The following is a 10,336-nucleotide window of genomic DNA, read 5'->3' as shown; positions in this document are numbered from 1 at the left end:
TGAAAATACACCATACCAACTCATATGGGATGCAGCAAAAGTGGTCTTAAGAGGGAAATTCGTAGCAATACAGGCCCACCTCAACAAACAAGAAAAATCTCAAATAAGCAATCTTAAACTACACCTAACAGAACTAGAGAAAGAAGAACAAACACAAAGCCCAAAGTCAGCAGAAGGAGAGAAATAATAAAAATTATAGCAGAAATAAATGAAATTGAAACAAACAAAAAAAAAGTAGAAAGGATCAATGAAACCAAGAGGTGGTTCTTTGAGAAGATAAACAAAATTGACAAACCCTTAGCCAGACTCACTAAGGAAAAAAGAGAGAAGGCTCAAATAAATAAAATTAGAAATGAAAGAGGAGAAATTACAACGGATAGCACAGAAATACAAAGGATTAGAAGAGAATACTATGAAAACCTATATGCCAACAAATTGGACAATCTAGAAGAAATGGATAAATTCTTAGACTCATACAACCTCCTAAAACTTAATCAAGACGAAAAAGAGAATCTGAATAGACAAATCACAAGTAAAGAGATCGAAACAGTCATCAAAAACCTCCCAAAAAATAAAGTCCACGACCAGATGGCTTCTCTGGAGACTCCTATCAAACATTCAAAGAAGATTTAATACCTATCCTTCTCAAACTATTCCAAAAAATTGAAGAAGACAGAAGACTTCCTAACACATTCTACGAGGCCAACATCACCCTGATCCCAAAGCCAGACAAGGACAACACAAAGGAGGAAAATTACAGGCCAATATTGCTGATGAAGATAAATGCAAAAATCCTCAACAAAATATTGGCAAACTGAATACAGCAATACATTAAAAGGATCATACACCATGATCAAGTGGGATTTATACCAGGGACACAGGGATGGTTCAACATCCACAAATCAATCAATGTGATACATCACATCAACAAAATGAGGAATAAAAACCACATGATCATCTCAATAGATGCAGAGAAAGCATTTGACAAGATCCAACATCCATTTATGATAAAAACTCTCAACAAAATGGGTATGGTAGGAAAGTACCTCCATATAATAAAGGCCATATATGACAAACCCACAGCCAACATCATGCTCAACAGGGAAAAATTGAGAGCTATCCCTCTGAGAACAGGAACAAGACAAGGGTGTCCACTCCCGCCACACTTCTTCAATGTTGTACTGCAGGTTTTGGACAGAGCAATTACGCAAGAAAAAGAAATAGAAGGTATCCAAATTGGCGAGGAAGAGGTGAAACTCTCACTGTTTGCAGATGGCATGGTTTTATACATAGAAAACCCTAAAGAATCCATTGGAAAACTAATAGAAATAACCAACAACTGTAGCAAAGTTGCAGGGTACAAAATCAACGTACAAAAATCAGTTGCATTTCTGTACACTAATAACAAACTAACAGAAAGACAACTCAAGAATGCAATCCCATTTACAAGTACAAAAAAAAGAATAAAATATCTAGAAATAAATTTAACCAAGGAGGTGAAAGACCTATACAATGAAACCTAATAGACATTATCGAAAGAAATCGATGATGACATAAAGAAATGGAATGACATTCCATGTACAAGGATTGGAAGAACAAACATAGTTAAAATGTCCATACTACCTAAAGCAATCTATAGATTCAATGCAATCCCAATCGGAATCCCAGTGACATTCTTCACGGAAATAGAACAAAGAATCTTAAAATTCGTATGGGGCAACAAAAGACCCTGAATAGCTAAAGCAATCCTGAGAAAAAAGAACAAAGCTGGAGGCCTCACAATCCCTGACCTCAAAATATACTACAAAGCTATAGCAATCAAAACAGCATGGTACTGGTACAAAAACAGACACACAGATCAGTGGAGCAGAATTGAAAACCCAGAAATAAAACCACACATCTATGGACAGCTAATCTTTGACAAAGGAGCCAAGAACAAACAATGGAGAAAAGAAAGTCTCTTCAATAAATGTGGTTGGGAAAACTGGACAGCCACGTGCAAAAGAATGAAAGTAGACCATTATCTTTTGCCATATGCAAAAATTAACTCAAAATGGATTAAAGACTTGAAGGTAAGATGTGAAACCATAAAACTCCTAGAAGAAATTATAGGCAGTACACCCTTTGACATCGGTCTTAGAAGGATCTTTTCAAATACCATGTCTACGTGGGCAAGGGAAACAAAAGAAAAAGTAAACAAATGGGACTACGTCAGACTAAAGAGCTTCTGCAAGGCAAAGGAAACCAGGAATAAAACAAAAAGACAACCCACCAACTGGGAGAAAATATTTGCAAATCACATATCCGACAAGGAGTTAATCTCCAAAATATATAAAGAACTCATACAACTCAACAACAAAAAAACAAACAACCCGATCAAAAAGTGGGCAGGGGATGTGAACAGACATTTTTCCAAAGAAGATATACAGATGGCCAACAGGCACATGAAAAGATGTTCAACATCACTAATCACTAGGGAAATGCAAATCAAAACTACAACGAGATATCACCTTATACTTGTTAGAATGGCTATAATTACCAAGACAAAAAAAAAACAAATGTTCGAGAGGATGTGGAGAAAAGGGAGCCCTCAAACACTGCTGGTGGGAATGCAAAACTGGTGCAGCCACTTATGGAAAACAGTATGGAGATTTCTCAAAAAATTAAAAATAGAAATACCATACGACCCAGCTATCCCACTACTAGGTATTGATCCAAAGAACTTGAAGTCAACAATTCAAAGAGACTTATGCACCCTTATGTTCATTGCAGCATTATTCACAACAGCCAAGGTGTGGAAGCAACCCAAGTGCCCAAAAACTGACAAATGGATAAATATCGTGTATATATATATATATGCACACATACATATACATAAACAATGGAATGCCACTCAGCCATAAAAAAAGACAAAATCGTCCCATTTGCAACAACATGGATGGACCTTGAGGGTATTACGTTAAGTGAAATAAGCCAGACAGAGAAAGACAAACACTGTATGATTTCATTCATGTGCAAGATAAACAAACACACGGACAAAGAGAACAGATTAGTGGTTACCAGACGGGCAGGGGGTTGGAGGGTGGGCATAAGGGGTAAAGGGGCACAGATATATGGTGATTGACAAATAATAGAGTGCAACTGAAATTTCACAATGTTATAAACTATTATGACCTCAATTAAATTTTTTTCAAAAAGGAAGAGAATCTTGCCAAATGTGGCAACACGGATGAACGTGGGAGACATTATCGTAAATGAAATATTCCAGTCATGAGAGGACAACATCTGCATGATCTCACTTACATGAGGAATATAAAATAAACTCATAGAGACAGAGAGGAGTGTGGCAGTTGCCAAGGGCTTGGAGAGGAGAAATGGGGAGTTGCTGTTCAACATGTACAAAGTTTCAGTTATACAAGATGAATATGTTCTAGAGATCTACTGTACAGCATTGTGCCTACAGTTAACAATACTGTACTGTGCACTTACAAATGTGTTAAGAGGGTGATCTCATGTTAAGTGTTCTCACCACAATAAAAATAAACAAAATAAAATAAAACTATACTGCTTTACAAAACCTGAAGTGATCTTCAAGTTGGATCAAGGAGAATCTCCATTGTTACTAGGGGAAGAATTTCTGAACAGAAGGGCTCCAGGTGAGCTATTGAATACTGGCAGAAAGTATCTGTGTGTTGGTCCCAGACTATTGATAGTGATGCTCTCATCTAGGCATCCCTGAGGCACTTGCCCAGGCTAGTATCACTCACAGCAAGCCCCCACAGACATTTCCCCCATGAGGGCCAATGCTGTGGCTGGGCCTGCCTTGTGGTTCTTATTATGATCACAGGACGTACTTCAGCACAAACCACCAGGGAACTTTGAGGAATAAGATTTATTACTCATAGGTCCTGGAGGGTACATGGCATGCCTGAGGACCACACAGTGAGATCATGAGGAGAGGCGGGGAGAGAGAGAGAGAATAGACTTGGAGATCTGCCCTTATTAGGGTCCAAGAGTGGGATGTCTAGGGTATTTCAGGTTCACTCTTCATTGGCTAATTTAAAACATAAGAGCAGGAATTAGGGCACAGTAAGGGAGAAGAGGGGTCACTCAAGTGGTCAGTTATCTAGGTTACCCAGGGCTTTCTGAAAGAGAGAACTTCATGGGTGGGGGCAGCCTAATTCCTCATCCGTTTATTTTGCTAGTATATTTGTCACACAGCCAACAATATGTTTATTTAAGATGGATGTCTTTTGAAATGGATGCCTCGGCAATCAAAAGCTTAAATGTCAGTCACTTGTAGTACAGCATCCAGGGGAAATTAAGTCCCAGGTAGTCAGAAGTGAACACTAAAAAGGATTTTTAAAGACTCCCCTTTTAGAGCCCTTTACTTTTAGGTTTAGAAAAAATATATCTAATGTGAAAGGGGAAGGTGGAAGGTAGGGTACGAAATGTAAACTTTCCGATTTTCTCACTTTCCAAAGCTAGGCACCAAGAATATTACTTAAAGCTGACAAATTAATTAACATGGCTATAAATAACATTAGAAAGGTACAAACTAAGAAATAATATGAGGGCAACTAAATGTGGGGGTTAAAGGATGAGTAGGAAAGGAGAATAAACGTGCTGACTTTTTCATTGTTATACAATAGGAATTACTAGATAAATTTAAATAAACATTGTCCAATAAATTCGCTCCGGTGATGGGAATATTCTATACCTGCACTGTCCAACAGAGTAGCTAATTGCTACCTGTAGCTGTTGAGCATTTCAAACGTGGCTAGTGTGAGTGAAGAACTGAATTTCTATTATATTTAATAATAACTTAAATGTAAATAGTTACATGTGGCTAGTGGCTACCCCATCAGATAAAGTAAGTCTACACAAATAGACAATTATTGAAATTACATAAGATTCTAGTTTAAAACTTTCAAGAACTGTAAAAGATGTGAAATTTTACCCAATATGCAACTGAGTTTAAGGGATGCTGGCAGAAGATAAAAGACTCCTGGGTCAAAGACAAAGGACTTCATTGCTCATATCAATAAAAATATCCAGAGTACCAGTAACTTTTTATGATATGGATGGAACACAGGTTAAGTTTCTGAGAGATTTTGAGTACAAGATTATTTTTGGAAATGAAACCTTTAAGAGGGACAAATAGCCTGTCCAGATTCAAACAGATAACACTGTGGGCTTTGGAGTGGTGGCATGAACAGCTAATGTGCATGTAGCTGCTGTAAAACTTTTTTCCAGAATGCTGTCTCGTAATTCTTTTATCTGTTGGTACCTAAGCCAGTGGGCTCAGGGCCATATTAGGTTTTTAGCATAGCCCTGACATTGTTCCATGGAATGTGGGGAGCAGCAGGATAATAACAATCAAGTAGACACAAAAAATTTTATAATAAATATAAAGAATATGTCTAAGATTCTCAGTCAATAAAAACTAGATATCTTGACTGTACAACATTATTTTTAAGATGTACAATATGATTTAATATACATATACATTATGAAATGAGTGCCACAATCAAATTAATGAACATATCCATCACTTCTAAATATATACAATTTTTACTTGTCAATCCTGCCTCAATAAAGATACAAAAAACAAAAGAGCACAGAGCTGAAATTATATCCCCTGAAAAAAAATAAAGTCTGTGTGTGTATGATACGTTATATGTGTGTTGTGTTATAGAAGACCCCAATTAATAAACACCTATTTTGTGTCAGGCTCTTATACTCACATCTCATGCTATCTGAAAAATGTGCAGGATATGTATCCTCTCCCCATTAACAGGGATAGTGTAGATACTGAGGTTCAGAGACATTTGATACTTATAAGTGGCAGATTCATTACTTGTCCAACTGCAAATTTATATTTTTCCATCTGATCTGAAAACATACAATGACTTAGCTCAAGTCACCGAGCAAGTGATTTATAGGGAGGGTTAGAATTCCTGTGGGCTCAATATACAGAGCCAAGAAATTGTGACACGAGAAGGTTTGTGTAGCAATAAACCATTTTCCACAGCAAGACAGGAATAACTGGGTAGATGGGCATTTCTACCAAAAGACTGTCCTCACAAGTAACTTGAAACATCAATGTCAAAACAAATTTTCGAAAATCTGGGAAAAACAAAACTAGGTATCTTGAAAAGTAGATGGAAAGTAGAGTTAAAAACTGGTCAGTAGAATGACTGAATTGGCAAAAATGAGTGAACAAACTGAAAAGAAGAAAATTAAAATTTGAAAGTGAGCAGGATCATTGTTGAACAACACTGATATAATAAACAAAGACATCAGAGTCAAGATAGAGCAACAAATCCAATCCAGGCGGAAAAATGACTGTAACTCCCACCAGTTTTATACTTCCTCTTGTGCATTTGTGTATCTGTGAAACAAAGCCGGGAAAACTAGAGACTGGGCTATAAGTCTGTTCCTTTAAACATGGGTAATTTTTGCCATTTGAAGTTTATTTCGATGATGCGTAGAATGGAAAAGAGAAAAATGCAACTGGAAGCATATAGTCCTAATGAGTACACGATCACTGTAATTTGTACTTGACAATTTGAGAATCTAGACCCTGCTATGCCTACCCAATTCATACCCTGTTTCTGAAATATTCCTGAAAACTCTCAGGCACTGATTTTCCTTTTTATTCTATTTATGGTTCATAATCCTTGTTTAATTCATCCTGTTATCTGATTTTACAGTCCCCACAATTAACCAATTTTAAAAACCACTGTTCTCTACTCACGATTCCTTTCCTTCATTTTTTTCGCTACTAGGCTTTGAAAATCATTATTTTTAAAATGCTAAATACCTGGGGCCAGCCCAGTGTCGTAGCGGTTAAGTGCGCGCACGCTCCGCTTTGGCGGCCCGGGGTTTGCAGGTTCGGATCCCGGGCACGCACCGGCGCACCGCGTGGTCAAGCCATGCTGTGGCAGGCTCTCATATAAAGGAGAGGAAGATGGGCACGGATGTTAGCCCAGGGCCAATCTTCCTGAGCAAAAAGAGGAGGATTGGCATCGGATGTTAGCTCAGGGCTAATATTCCTAACACACACACACACACACACACAAAGCAAAAAAAAAAAAAAAAAAAAAACAGCTAAATACCTACGATTATTCAATGCTAGTTTCCTCTCCATTTTCCAAGTAAAGAGAATTTTTCCAAACAACTTTTTTTTCCCAAACAAAGAGAGTCCAAGAAATATACACTTGGGATTACTTTATCCTTTGGATACTAGGCCAGAAACAGGTGTCTAATTAACAAGAGGGCATAGAGCACAGATATATAAGCCCTATTCCATAAAAAGGCTGGGACTTCTAAGAAATTTTAAATTTTTTCTCAGTTTTAGAAGTCAATCAACTTGATAATCTCTTACAAAAAAGCAAAAAATGAAGAAAATATTTGTGGCAAGTTTTATTCACCACCAAAAAAGCTTTCTACAGAGCCAGAGAAAGTTTCTAGAAAACCACGAAATCTGGGCATGGATATATGTTCTTCAAAAAAAAAAAAAGGCCCATAACTGTGAAACTGCACCATCAATATTCAAAAAAGAGAAAAGGCTCTTCAGCGTTAGAGATCAGATAACTAATATTGCAAAGATAGCCTATATGGATAATCAGGATGTTATGGCCTTTAGAGCTGTTGAGTGATGTCAACAAAAAGAGTGGAGTAGAGAGCCTCAAGGGCCTGTCTCTCCACAGAAACACTAAAAACATCAAATAAATAAATAAACACCAAACCTCAGAATCAACTTTGTCAGAACTATGGAAAACAATAAACAATGTAATCAAGCAAGTGATAAGCCAAAAAAGAGACAACTTAAACATGGTTTTTAAGTAATCTCTGCCAAACCACGAGATGACCACAAGCTAAAGGAACAAAGCTTTCAGAGGCCATGTAAGACAAAAAAAATAATCTTGAAAAATTAGTTTATAAATATCATTAAACAGAAAAGCAACTACAACTCACAGCAAGCAACAATAACAAACCCTGAGGAGGGGAAAGAAGTTGATTTCCAGAGTGCCTACATTATAATATTAAAAAATATCCTGTTTTCAACGAAAAAAAAAAAATTGAGGCATGCAAAGAAACAAGAAAAGATGGCTTATTTATGGGAAAAGGGAAATTAAGAAAAACCATCTCTGAGGAAGAACAGACACTGGACTTACTAGTTAAAGACTTTAAATCAAATGTCTTAATATGTTCAAAGAGCTAAAAGGAAGCCATGGACAAAGGACTGAATGAAACTGAGAACACAATGTATGGACAAATAGAGACTATCGATAAGGAGATAGAAACTGTAAAAAGAAACAGAAATTCTGGAGATGAAAAGTACAATAAGCAAAATGAAAAAGTAACTAGAGGCTTTCAAACAGATGTGAGCAGGTAGAAGGAAGAATAAACAAACTTGAAGATAGGTCATTTGAAATTATCCAGTCTGAGTAACAGAAAAAAGAAGAATGAACAAAAGTGAACAGAACCTAAGAAACCTGTGAAGCACCATCAAACATACGAACATATGTGTAGTGAGACTGCCAGAAGGAGAGGAGAGAGAGAAAAGGGAATAAAGAATATTTGAAGAAATAATGGCTGAAACTTTCCAAATTTGATTAAATACATAAATGTATACACCGAAGAAGCTAAACAAATCCCAGGTAGGATAAACACAAAGAGATACACACCAAGACACATTATACTCAAATTGGCCAAAGCCAAAGAGAGAATCTAGAAAGCAGTAAGAGAGAAGTCACTTGTCAACTACAAGGGATCTTCAATAAGATTAACAAGCAATTTCTCATTAGAGACCATGGAGGCCAGAGAGCAGTGGGAAGACGTATGTAAAGTGCTGAAAGAAATAAACCATCAATCAGGAATTCTGTATCCAGCAAAATTGTCTTTCAAAAAACGAGGAAGAAATTAAGATATTCCCAGATAAGTAAAAGAAAAGAGTTTGTTACTGCTATACCTGCCCTAAGAAGTGCTAAAGGGAGTCCTTCAGGCTGAAATGAAAGAACACCAGATAGTAGCTCAAAGCCATATGAAGAAATAAATACTTATAAACATAATGAAATAAGTAAATATAAAGGTCAGTATTGTTGCATTTTGGTTTGTAACTTCTCTTTTCTTGTTGTATGATTTAAAAGACAAATGCATAAAACAATAATTACAAATCTATGTCAATGGGCACACAATGTATAAAGATGTATGTTGTGACAATAACAACACAAAGGGAAAGGGATTGAGCTGTACCAGAGCTCAACTGAATACTGCTGAAACTAACTTGTGCATTTTTGAAACCAAATTGGTATTAATTCAAAATAGATTGCTAAAGTTTACAATGTTAACTGTAACCCCAGAGTAACCACTAGGAATATAACTATCAAATATACAGAAAAAGGAAATGAGAAGAGAATCAAAATGATACAGTACAGAAAATCAATTAAGCACAAAAGAAGGGACAATGACGCAAATGAAAAACAAAAAAGAAAACAAACAGCAAAATGGCAGAAGTCTTTGCTTATCAGCAATTACTTTAAATATAAATGGATTAAAATCTCTAGTCAAAAGAAAGGTTGGCAGACTAGATAAAGAAAACAAGACCCAACTATGCGCTTTCTATACTCTTGTAGATACTCATTTTATATCTCTGGACACGCATAGGTTGAAAGTGAATGGTTAGAAAAAATATTCCACGCAAATATCAATCAAAAGAGATCAAGTGGGGTACACAAACATTAGAAAAAATAGACCTTAGGTCAAAAATTGTTACAGGAAACAAAGAAGGACATTATATAGTGATGAAAGAGTCAATTCACCAAGAATACGTAACAATTATGATCATATACACACCAAACATTAGAGCTCCATAATATATGAAGCAAATATTGACAGACTTGAAGGGAAAAATGAGAACTGTATACTAATATTAGGATATTTAAATAATGGATCGAACAACCAGACAGAAGATGAACAAGGGAATAGAGGATTTGAGCAACATTATAGACCAACTGGACACAACAGACAGACACAGAACACACCACCCAACAACAGCAGAATACACATTTTTGCAAGTTTACATGGAACATTTTCCATTTTCTAACATTTGTTAGGCCACAAAATGTCTTAATAAATTTTAAAAGACTTAAATCATACAAAGTATCTTTTCTGATCACAACAGAAAGAAACTAGAAACCAATAGTGAAAGGAAAACTGGAAAATTCTCAAATACGTGGGAATTAAATACACTCTTAAACAAATAATTGGTCAAAAAAGAAATTCAAAAATATCTTGAGACAAATGAAAATGAAAACACAACACACAG

This window comes from Diceros bicornis, unplaced genomic scaffold (genome assembly GCF_020826845.1).
Source record: "Diceros bicornis minor isolate mBicDic1 unplaced genomic scaffold, mDicBic1.mat.cur scaffold_595_ctg1, whole genome shotgun sequence".
NCBI lineage: Eukaryota > Metazoa > Chordata > Mammalia > Perissodactyla > Rhinocerotidae > Diceros > Diceros bicornis.
This window is presented reverse-complemented; position numbering follows the sequence as displayed.